Source organism: Chrysochloris asiatica, unplaced genomic scaffold, assembly GCF_000296735.1.
Source record: "Chrysochloris asiatica unplaced genomic scaffold, ChrAsi1.0 scaffold00020, whole genome shotgun sequence".
Classification (NCBI taxonomy): domain Eukaryota; kingdom Metazoa; phylum Chordata; class Mammalia; order Afrosoricida; family Chrysochloridae; genus Chrysochloris; species Chrysochloris asiatica.
In genome coordinates, this window is record NW_006408538.1 from 4,839,550 (window position 1) to 4,850,913 (window position 11,364).

The 11,364-nt window shown below is 40.5% G+C and overlaps 1 pseudogene; it reads left to right on the forward strand.

The window, feature by feature from the left end:
• The first annotated feature begins 1,692 nt into the window (after window positions 1-1,692).
• LOC102817831 lies at window positions 1,693-2,069 on the forward strand (annotated as a pseudogene).
• Window positions 2,070-11,364: the final 9,295 nt, after the last annotated feature.

Genomic DNA, 11,364 nt, shown 5'->3' on the forward strand with positions numbered 1-11,364 from the left:
TGAGATGATATACGATGGAATGAATGTAAAGCTAAATTTCTCCCATGTAAACTACCATAAAATTCACAATAAAACATTAAAAAAATAAAAAGGGAGTTTAAAAAGTCAGAGGACACTCTGGGGGTCGGTCCCAGTGACTGACACACAGGTGCTATGCAAACCTCAAGGAATTACACAAGGACAAATCTTCCTGATTGGAGGAACTGGAGAGCAGGCAAAGTGTGAGTTTCACCCTTAGTAACAGACAGCAGAGAGGCAAGGCCTGGGCATATGACACATATGTTGAGTTTGTTGACTTTTTTTCACATTCACCTAACCCTCTCAATTCAACTCAGACCCAGGAAACTTTGCCACATGAATACAATGTGACAGGGTCAAGGACTAGGCCCAACCCATTAATCACCTGCCAATGAAAAGAGATCCCGATGCACTCTTTTTTCTTTTCTTTCTAGATCCATGCTGTTGAAATTTCACTGGTGCAAAGATCAGAGGTGGCTAAAGGAGGCCTGGGAGAGGATAATCATGGAATTTAGAGGTTCAATCTGTAGGCTTTGGCTACCCAGTCTGACACTGAACATCAGAAGTGGCTGGAAGAAGAGCACTGTCCGCATCAGCTGAAAGTCAGCAGGTCTAAAAACTCACACAAACGCCGGAATGACTTCATGACGCTCTGACTTGCAAATCCAGGAAATATTGCATGCTCACCGACTTCCCCTCCACTCCTCCTCGGGTGGCAGTCTTGTCTGTCTCCCTTGGCTCTACCCATCCCAATCCTGTCTACTTCTGAAGCAATTCTCCAATTTTAGTGTGCATTAGGATCACACATAAGACCTATTAAACAGAGATTTCCAGTCTCAGACTTTCTGTCTGGACAGAGGTGGATCATTTGCATATCTAATAAGGTAGTACTGAGGCTGCTGGTCATTCACTTTGAGAACCATTGCTCTAGGGCACAAGGTAAATCCTGCCTCTCATCACTTTCCTCTGTGCCCAGCCCCTCTGACTTCTCTTCCCAGTCTAAGTGCACAATTAAGAGAACAGGTTGGTATATACCACATAGAGAAATCCAACTATCTACAGAGGTGCTAGACAGGTAATGAGATATGAAGAAATTGAATGGGCTAAGATACCTTTGAATGGGTTCTGTGAGAGTTGGGTACTCTGGTGAAACTGGAAAATACAGGCTCCAATACAAGCAAGTCCTGGTGAAGCACTGAAGGCTAATGCACAAGATTGGTTTAAACTGCAAAGTCGATGGTTCGAGCTCACCAGCCGCTCCTCAGAAAGGTTATACAGGGTTGCTATCAGTTGGAACCAACTTGGTGGTACTTAACAACAACAATAATACAAGGGGGCACTTCAGCACAACTGAGTTTGCTGGGACCATTGCATGCTCTGTTTTGCTTAGCCTTCTGACTTTCAGGAGAAGGCAAAAATCCTGATTTTTATATAAAGTATCCCCAATTTTCATTGTTGGTTCAACATTGTTTAAAACACACTGGGGGATCTTTGGGCATCAGAGGCATTAAGAAGTGCTTCCAGGAGAGCCAAAGAGGTCACAAATCACGTGACGGCGGCTTGTAGAGGAACGTGCCTCTGAGGTTACCCCCAAAGTGACAGCAGCGAGAACCCCATCCCCGGGAGCAAAAACCTCAGTGTGGAGATTGAACCTGTGGGAGGAAGGGGTTCATCATGGCGGTTGACCTAAAGAGATTCCTGTATAAAAAATGAGCAAGTGTTGAAGGACTCCATGCTATTGTCGTGTCTGATAGAGATGGGGTACCTGTTATTAAAGTGGCCAATGATATTACTCCAGAGCATGCTTTGAGACGTGGCTTCCTGTCTACTTTTGCCCTTGCAACAGACCAAGGCAGCAAACTTGGACTCTCAAGAAACAAAAGTTATTATCTGTTACTATAACACTTACCAGGTGGTTCAATTTAATCAGTTACCTTTGGTGGTTAAGTTTCCTAGCCAGCAGCAACGCCAATATAGGACTAATTATTAGCCTAGAAAAGGAACTTGCTCCATTATTTGAAGAATTGAGACAAGTTGTGGAAGTTTCTTGATCTGAAGTTCCTTAACCGAGAGGTGTCCATGTGGACCTTCATTACATCAGAAAAAATTCAATTCAGCAATCTCTAGACTGTAATAATACTTGTATCTGTGTACTCAAGAACAGGCCCTCTTTTCTACCGTATACTAAAGAAAGATATAATATCTGGACAGATTGATTGTTATATTATTTCCTTGTTTAGAGTCTTTTCTTATTTAGTGAGATGTGAGACTACCACAAAAAGTTTCCGTCCATCACAGCTCCCATGGAGTTTAGTTCCATCACCAAGTATAGATGAGATTCTCTTCAGTGGATTAGAATCAAAATGGTGCAATGATCCACTGGGACCATCAAGTGATCCCTATTGTAAAATATGCTCAGGCCTGCAGAATTAAGCAGACCCTTTTTATTGTGAATAATAATGAGGACATATTTTTCTTCATATTATGTTTTATCTACTTGCACTGAATGTGAGGAAAATAATATGGCTTAGCAAAAGTAATAAAATCAGTACAATCACTAACTTGGCTCCGTATATATTATTGTAGCGTAGTGGTTACGAATTGGGCTGCGGAATCACAAGGTCAGCAGTTCTGTGGAAGAAAGATGAGGCTTTCTGCTCCCATAAAGATTTACAGCCTTGGAAACCCTGTACAGGGTCGCCATGAGTCGGAACCAACTCCACGGCACATAACAACAATAACAACATGATTATTGCTAATTGATTTGATCCTTCTGAGAGGTGCTGCTCTTTACCTAAAATTCAGATTATAACTAAGGACTTCCCCCAACTCTGCTATCTATAACCAATCAGTGTTACAATGCTTGTGTGTTCTTTATAAAATTTAGATGTGATTCATTATTAAGCTGTTTCCTATATTGGTATGTATGTAAACATGATAGATAATATAGCCTTTTGTCATACATGAGTACAAATAAAATATTATTTTTAAAAGTAAAAAAAAAAAAAAAACCACAATGGAGTTGGGTCAGTATCTGTTAAGCCTCTTATAGCTCTTAATATTTAATGCTTTGGGGTTATATAAAAATAATCTGATGGTATGTTCTGGGAGAGGAAAATTAAGAACACATTAGGTGGACAATTTATCTCTGCTGTATTATTTACAAAACTCCAGTCAAATCTTGAGAGAAACAACAAACAAGCCTAGATTAGTGGACATCCTACAGGATGAAGAAAATATGAGAACTTTTTGTATTACCTTTGCAACTTTCCTGTAAATCTAAAGTAGATGCATATTTACGTATCAATGGTTATGAAGGGGGTGAGGGACAGGGTAATGTTTCATTCTGTGATATGTAAGGTCCCCATGAGTCAGACCTAACTCAATGGTAATTAACAACAACAAAATTATTCCACAATAAAAAGTTAATTTTTAAAGTATAACTGAATCTTTAGTTAAAAAAAAAAACAAACATACATTTTTTTTTCCCATTAAAAAAAAAAAAAAAAATTGGAGTCTATGGCCAAAATCTGACCATGTACTTCCATAGAAAACAACCTCTTATATATCACTGAATCATGATTCCATCTGTGATCTTTGGGAACTTTTTGGTGGTAGACAGGAGCCCCAGAAACTTCAAAGCCACTGCCCAAGACATACAACCAAGACAAGTTCAGCCTCTGTGCCTCTGATTCCCTGCTCCCATCTTTTAGCACCACACCTGCCTTCCTCCCTTCTTCTAGTTACTTTAGGTTCAAAAACACCTTGCTTCTTCAGCTAGCTTATCAGGCAATCCAAAGGCAGCCTCCAAACTCACTAATATTTATAACTCAGCACAGCATCTTTCAAATAAAAGAAATCTACTAAATAGTATCACAAGGTCGGTGGTTCAAACTCACCAGCCACTCTTCGGAAACTTTATACAGTGTCACTGTGAGTAGGAACTGACTTGATAGCACTTAACAACTAAACAGTATTGTTTTTATTATTGCTCTGAAGACTAGTGGGTTTAATTCTTTGGTACTTTGTCAGTAGCATTTGGCAAATGGTTATTAAATACAAAAACACTTAACTTGCCCAGGTTTAGGTTCCTCAACTATAAAATGGAAGAGTTAGATTAGATCCTGCCTCCTTGAAGTATGGTCCACAGACCAGCAGCATCAACTAGAAGCCTGTTAGAAATGCAGAATCTCAGGCTCCAGCCCAGACCTACTGAATCAAAATCTGCATTTTTAACAAGATACTCTGGGGGGATTTAAATGCTCATTTTTCTTTGAGAACAAGAGTTAGTTCTCAAACTTCAGTGTGTATCAGCATCAATTGGGATGTTCAAAAATGTAGATTATAAGCCCCAGATGTACTGAAGAGGATTTTCTGGAAGTGAAGACTAGGACTCAGCATTTTTAAGGAGCTCCCCAGGGCCTCACTTTTGAGAAGTGCTGCAAGGTTCCCTTGTTCCAATGAACATTCTGTTTTCCCCTGAACTTACAGCCTGCTCTCCAGCCTCAGGCTGCTGGTCTTTTCAGATCAGAAGACACAGCCTGGTATTTTAGGAAGCCCACAATCTGGAGGGAGACCAGCACCCTCACTTAGTGTTTGCCAATTTCCCTGGTGTAAATATCCCTACCACAGCTGATTTCAAGTACTCAATGTGACGTCTCTGGTACGGAACTGGGAAAAGACATGCAGAACTAGCTATTGAGTAGATGAATTGGTTGTCACCTTTGTTTTACCCTCTGTGTTGTATTTTGCAAGGAGCCAGCCCTAGTGTATGGTAGTCCTACATTCAACCCTCCATTAAGGGCTGTGAAGACTAGACAATAGGGCAAATATATTAGAATGGCTAAGAATGAAGACTTTGAGAGGTCTGGTTTCAAATCTAGACCTGTCTCATATAACTGAATCTTTAGTAAAAAAATAATAAATAATAATAAAAATAATAATAATAAAAACATACATTTACAATATATTGTGTATGTACATATGTAACATTTTTTAGTATTTGGAAAATACTAAAATCCCAAACACACAAGCACACACACACGAGGGTAAGTAAAAAACTATTGCTACTAGTGTTCCAATTCATACATGCATGAGTCCAAACAAAGGTATTTTAACACATCTCTGTGATCAGTGGCTGAGGACAGAAAAGTTCTCTTATCTTGGTCTCATTAGAGTGCCTTTTCAAAAAGGTCCAAGGGAAGCAATGGCTTTGGAGGGGATCTGCTGAGCCAATAAAATTTAAGGCAGAGAGGTTATCTCAGAAAGTGATGGCAAATGTTTCTGGGGGTTCCAAAAGGGTAATCTTGATTGATTTTCTCAAGTGACACAGGACAATCACAGAGGCTTATTATGAAAAAGTTTTAAGAACACTGAATACGGCATTGGTGAGGAGGCCAGAAAAATTGTGCCAATGAATTTTTTTTTTTCATCACAATGCAAGTGCTCCTTCTTCAAAGGTTGTTGTTGTTGTTGTTGGTTCCGACTCATAGCAACCCTGTATAGGGTTTCCAAGGAGCAGTTTGTGAGCTTAAACTGCCGACCTTGCAGCTCAAACCGACTTTGCAGTCTAGTGTATTAGCCCACAGCACCACACCAGGACTCCTTGTCTATGAAAATTTCATTGGGAAACCTTGCCTCATCCACCCTATAGCCCTGATTTGACCCCTTCAGACTTCTTTTTGTTTCCCAAAACATCAGAGACAATTTCAAAGGATCACAATTTGAGTCCCTCAAGGATGTCAAAGCTGACATTTTGATGAGTATGACAAAATTAGCATAGTGTAAATCAAAGTGTGGGATTCTTCAGAAACACCACCTTTAAGCTTGCATAGATTTAGATGGAGGCTATGTTGAGAAACAATAGCTTCACATTTTGATATTTTTGTTTAATAAAGGGTTCTAGAATTTTATAACAATGTTTTTGACTTATTCTCATATGTATAAATTCTTCAGCATTTGTTATTTTTATTTTTGGAAAACTACTAAAATGCTAAAAAAAATTGTATAAGTATATACTAAAATTTATATATATATATATAAATTTTACATATGTTATTATTATTTGTTGTGGTTAAGTGCCATAAAGTTGGTTCTGACTAGCAACCTTGGAATCCTATATATTATTGTATTATATATAAATGACATACTACATTTATATATACATATGTATATAATGTTGTCATTGTGAAGTGTCGTCGAGTCGGTTCCAACCCACAGCAACCCTGTATAGGGTTTCCAAGGAGCAGCTGGTGAGCTTGAACCACTGACCTTGCAGTTCAAACAGCTTTGCAGTCTGGCGCATTAACCCACAGCACCACATCAGGACTCCATTTTGTTATTGTTATGTGCCGTGGAGTCGGTTCTGACTCACAGTGACCCTGTACAGGGTTTCCGAGGCTGTAAATCTTTACAGGAGCAGAAAGCCACATCTTTCTACTGCAGAACAGCTGGCAGTTTCGAACTTCTGACTGTGATAGCGTAGTGGTTACAAATTGGGTTGCTAATCTCACGGTCAGCAGGACTCCAAATATATATGTAATATATACATATACATTGATATATAAATATATAAATTTTTAACACATGGTATTTTTCCAAATACTAAAGTAAATTTTATATGTACACACACACAAATATTATGTAATATACATACACAAACTGAAGCCTAATCCTAATATAAAAATTGAGTGATAAGTACACGGGTATTCATTTTATTATTCGTTTCAAATTGTACATATATATTTATGACATATATGTCATAATCTTTTAGATGTATTAGTTATTTCACAATAAAATAGCCTAAATGAAGTGAATCACCAAAATGTGTCATCTCATTAGCTTCTCAGCTCATCCTTGTTACCATCTTGAAACATAAGGTCATGACCCACTGGGAATGCAGCTGAGAACTTGGCTCTGCTGGGATGTCAGCTAGATGCTTGACGAAGCTCAGGACATCTAATTCTCTTTCCAGCACATGGGTCAAAGTGTGAAGACAGTGTGAGGGATCACACCCAACTAAGGAGGAAACTTGTTAAGGTCACATGGGAGTCAGAAATGATAGGCCACCACCTCCAGTGAGAGACAATGGCACCACTGTGAACCATTAGAGTGGCTTGGAGATGGGGTGGAGGGGAAATACAGCATGACTCAGCAAACACACAGGCCGCTTGTTATGGTTTGAAGTACGTCCCTAAAAAATATATGCTGTAATTCCTAATCCTATTTGGGAATGGACTGCTTTATATTAACGAGGCAGGATTAGTGTAGGGTATATATTGAGACAATTTCTTTCAAGCTATAAAAAGAGATTAAACAAGTGAGCAGAGAGAGAGATGGGGTGAGAGAGATGCCAACACACATGGAGCTCTATCTCCTAGGAACCAGGAAACAAAATCTCAGAAGAGACAAGTGCTTCCTCCAGAGCTGGTGCTGTGAATTCACACTTCTAGGCTCTTACGCTGTGTGAGAATAGATTTCTGCTTGTTAAAGCCATCCACTTGTGGTATTTCTATTATACCAGCAGCAGTAGAGAACTAAAACACCAGTCTTTCTTCTTCCCTTTGAACACTTCAGCTTCCCAACAACTGATAGAAGGTCTTACTGTGTGGGTTAATGTGTCAGACTGCAACGTCATTTGAACTGCAAGTTCAGTGGTTCAAGCTCACCAGCAGCTCCTTGGAAACTCTATACAGGGTCGCTATGGGTCAAAATGGACTTGATGGCACTTAACAACAACGAATTCCATACCGGATTCACTTAATGCCCCAGCCTTCTTTCCCTTTCTTGCAAGCTATTGTATGTTGACAGCAGGAGCCGTGGTTGTTCATTGGTTGGAGCACAGGGATGCAATCGGAAAGCTGGGTGGAACAAACCCACCAGTCAGTCACTCGTCAGGAGAAAGATGAGGTTGTCTGTGTCATAAAGAGTTACTGTTTCACAGGTGTGGTGCTGTGGGCTAATGCGTCAGACTGCAAAGCTGTTTGAACTGCAAGGTCAGTGGTTCAAGCTCATCAGCTGCTCCTTGGGAACCCTATACAGGGTCGCTATGGGTTGGAACCGACTCGATGGCATTTAACAACAACACACCCTATATAGTCTCAGAAACCCTATGTGAGTCTGAATCAATTCAATGGCAGTGGGTTTGGTTTGGGGGGTTATGCTGAGAGCAGACCCCTGGTGGCACAGTGAGTTGAGCATTGGACTCCTAACCAAAAAGTGAGCAATTCAAACCCACCAGCCACTCCATGGGAGAAAGATGAGGCAGCCTTCTTCAGTAAAGACTGAGACTGTCAGAAACACCATGAAGTAGTTCTACTCCATCCCGCGGAGTAGTATGAGTCTGAATTGAGACAACGGCGGAGGGTTACATTGAGAGAAGGTAGGCCACTAAGCAGGCACTTGGGCCTCAATTCTTTCCTAAACCAGCGGGATGAGTCAGGTGACGTCTAAAGCCTCTGTTAGCTTTAATATTTGATGCATCCTGATGTTTTGAGGCCTACCAGCGTCAGAAACAGCATCATCAAATCACATCATCCCGATTTCGTTTGTTTGGTTTCCGTTTTGCTTCCTGTAGGATTCTTTTTTATGTAGAAAAAGTGGGGAATTCGTTCATTGCACTTAGTCGAGTATATAGTTACACTGGGTAATGCTTAAATTATGCTCACTGTGTGTCTGTCAAATCTTTATAGTATATAATAATTACAATATATACATTTATAAAGCTGAGGAAAATACTGTTAGCATTATCATCACCCCCAATTTGCAGACAGGTAAGCAGAGACACAGTGCAAGTGTTTTGTCCACATAAAGTCAACTTGTAAATTGCAAAGCTAGGATTCTGAGTCCAGTCCGTTTGGTACCGGAGTCCATGCCTTAACCACTCTGCTATGCCAGCTTTTAGACACTTGGGAAGTGCCATTCAGTTGGTTCCGACTCACAGCGACCCTGTATAGGGTTTCCAAGAAGCAGCTGGTGCGTTTGAACTGCTGACCTTGTGGTGCGCAGTCCAGTGCTGATCCTCCAGCGCCACACCAGGATTAAATTATCAAAATGTACACCTTAGAGAGTGATTTTCCGATCAAAACACAGAGCTTTCTACCTCATTTTATCAAGCTTAGAAAATATTTAGAAGCTTGAAGTTTCAAGTCTCTATTCAGAATCATTTTTGCCCCAGATTCTAGAACTGACTCTCTAACTTTACCTGAAAAAAAAAAAAAAAAATGTATTAAAAGGTTCTGCTTTAAAATTTCCTTACCAGTCACTTCTAAACCGATGGCCAATGTAACGGTTTTAAAAGACAAGGCAGATCAACGTTATAGAAAGCACATTTAATAAAACAGGAAACTAGGGCTCTAGTCGTCCTTCTGACCCAACTAAGCTATGCACCTTGAGCAGATGACCCCTGAACCTTAGGTTTCTCACTTGTAAGATGGAGAAGGTAAGGCAGGTGACTTCTGAGTCCTTTTGTCATCTCTAAAAGAGGCTGTGTGTCTGTTATTCCCCCAACTGTGTGGTTGTTGGCAATAATGAAATATAAAGCAAATGATGAAGCAAGTTTCAACGGTGCTCTGAAGGCAAACATTAGACAAGTAAATTCAGATCCCAGGAAAGTGAGGAAGTTCTGGCATAGCCTTCTTATGCCAGAAAACAACTAATCAGTGGAGAAGTACCAGTGAAATAAAAGACCCCTTTCATTTCCAGACTTGGGTCATCACAGATTCATCCTTCAAACTATTATTACCAAAGTTCATCCCAAGACCAGAAAACAAGGAGGAGAGGGAATTCACCACCTCCACCATCCTCCTTTTTCATACTCATTATTTCATGACTGAAACAAAACTCAACACAAAATGTCTGGGACTTCAAAATTTATGAATCATAATGTATCATCGCTTTGTCCCAAACATGACAAATAGATTGCAAATTCCTTCACTATATCACAGTATCTGTTGAAAATCAAGTGCTTCATAAAACACTTGTCAGTTAGTAACAAACGTGTTGATGCAAAGCTCTAATTGCTAGCAATGAAGAATCAGGTTCATTGATAGGCAAGATTTAACCTCAGTGTGCTTCTTCAGAGGAAGTTAACTTCCTACTTCATCCATCATCAGACAAGCAAGACGATGAGACCTCCTCAACAGGTACCACAGACACTAATACTGAACCAGAACGCCCAATGCCAAGACTGCTCTCCCACGGATTTCACTGAAGAACCACTTAGAGGAATCTAGCTCACAGACACCAACACTTAAAGTCACTGATGCTTGGAAACACAGTCTAGGGCTTGATCAGGATTTGGTGCATTATTCTCCAACCCTCTCATCCATTTGGTTTTGTAACCTCAAAAGTCCAAGGGGTTGGTAACTAAATTAAGTGCCCAGGGGGAAGGAATGGCTAGTGACTTTAGAAAGTCACAGTACAGTGACCAGAGTTACCTTCGCTAAAGGACCCAGTGTTCCTACTTAGAGGGACACTGAATTTCAATGGCATTGCCACCCAACCTCCACAGAGCCTGTCCTGTGCAAAGCAGAGGGCTTGAATCAATTATCTCAGTCAGCTCCTTCACAGTCATGGCATTAGAGTTGAGTGGCTAGAGGGTGTTTTCTATATTTGGTATTGTTGCTAAGCACCCTGGAGTCAGTTCTGATGCATAGTAACCCTATATAGGGTTTCCTGAGACAGATCTTTGTGGGAGCAGAAAGCCTCATCTTTCTCCCACAGAGTGGCTGGTGAGCAGGAACTGCCAACCTTGTGTTCCGCTATTCACTGCTTATCTTACAGAGCCACCACACTCTGGTTTTCTACATGGCTGTTCCTATATGTAGGAAGGAGCTCTGGTAACGTAGTGGTTACAAGTCAGGCTGCTAACCTCAAGGTTAGCAGTTCAAAACTACCAGTCACTCCACAGGACAAAGACAAGGCTTTCTGCTTTGGTAAAGGTATACAACCTCAGAAACCCAATTCAGGGTTGGAATGAATCAGAATCGACTCCACGGCATACCACCACCACCACCATAATTAAGAAGGATGCCTGGTATGGTGCTGTAGGATAAGCACTACACTGCTAACCAAAAGGTCAGTGGTTCAAACCCACCAGACGCTCCTTGGAAACCCTATACAGTATCACAACTGACTCCAAGGCACTTAACAACAACAACATATATAGGAAACTCCCGTATAAAGCAAACTTCCCTATCAGACTTGATGCATGAGTTTTGGTTTGAGAATGAGCTCTAGTGGGTTCTGTGCTAAATTATAGAGAAAGATTACATGTTAGTTTAAAGAAAACCTATCCCTTAACTGGACTCCTGGTATGGTGCTGTAGGATCAGCACCAGACTGTGAA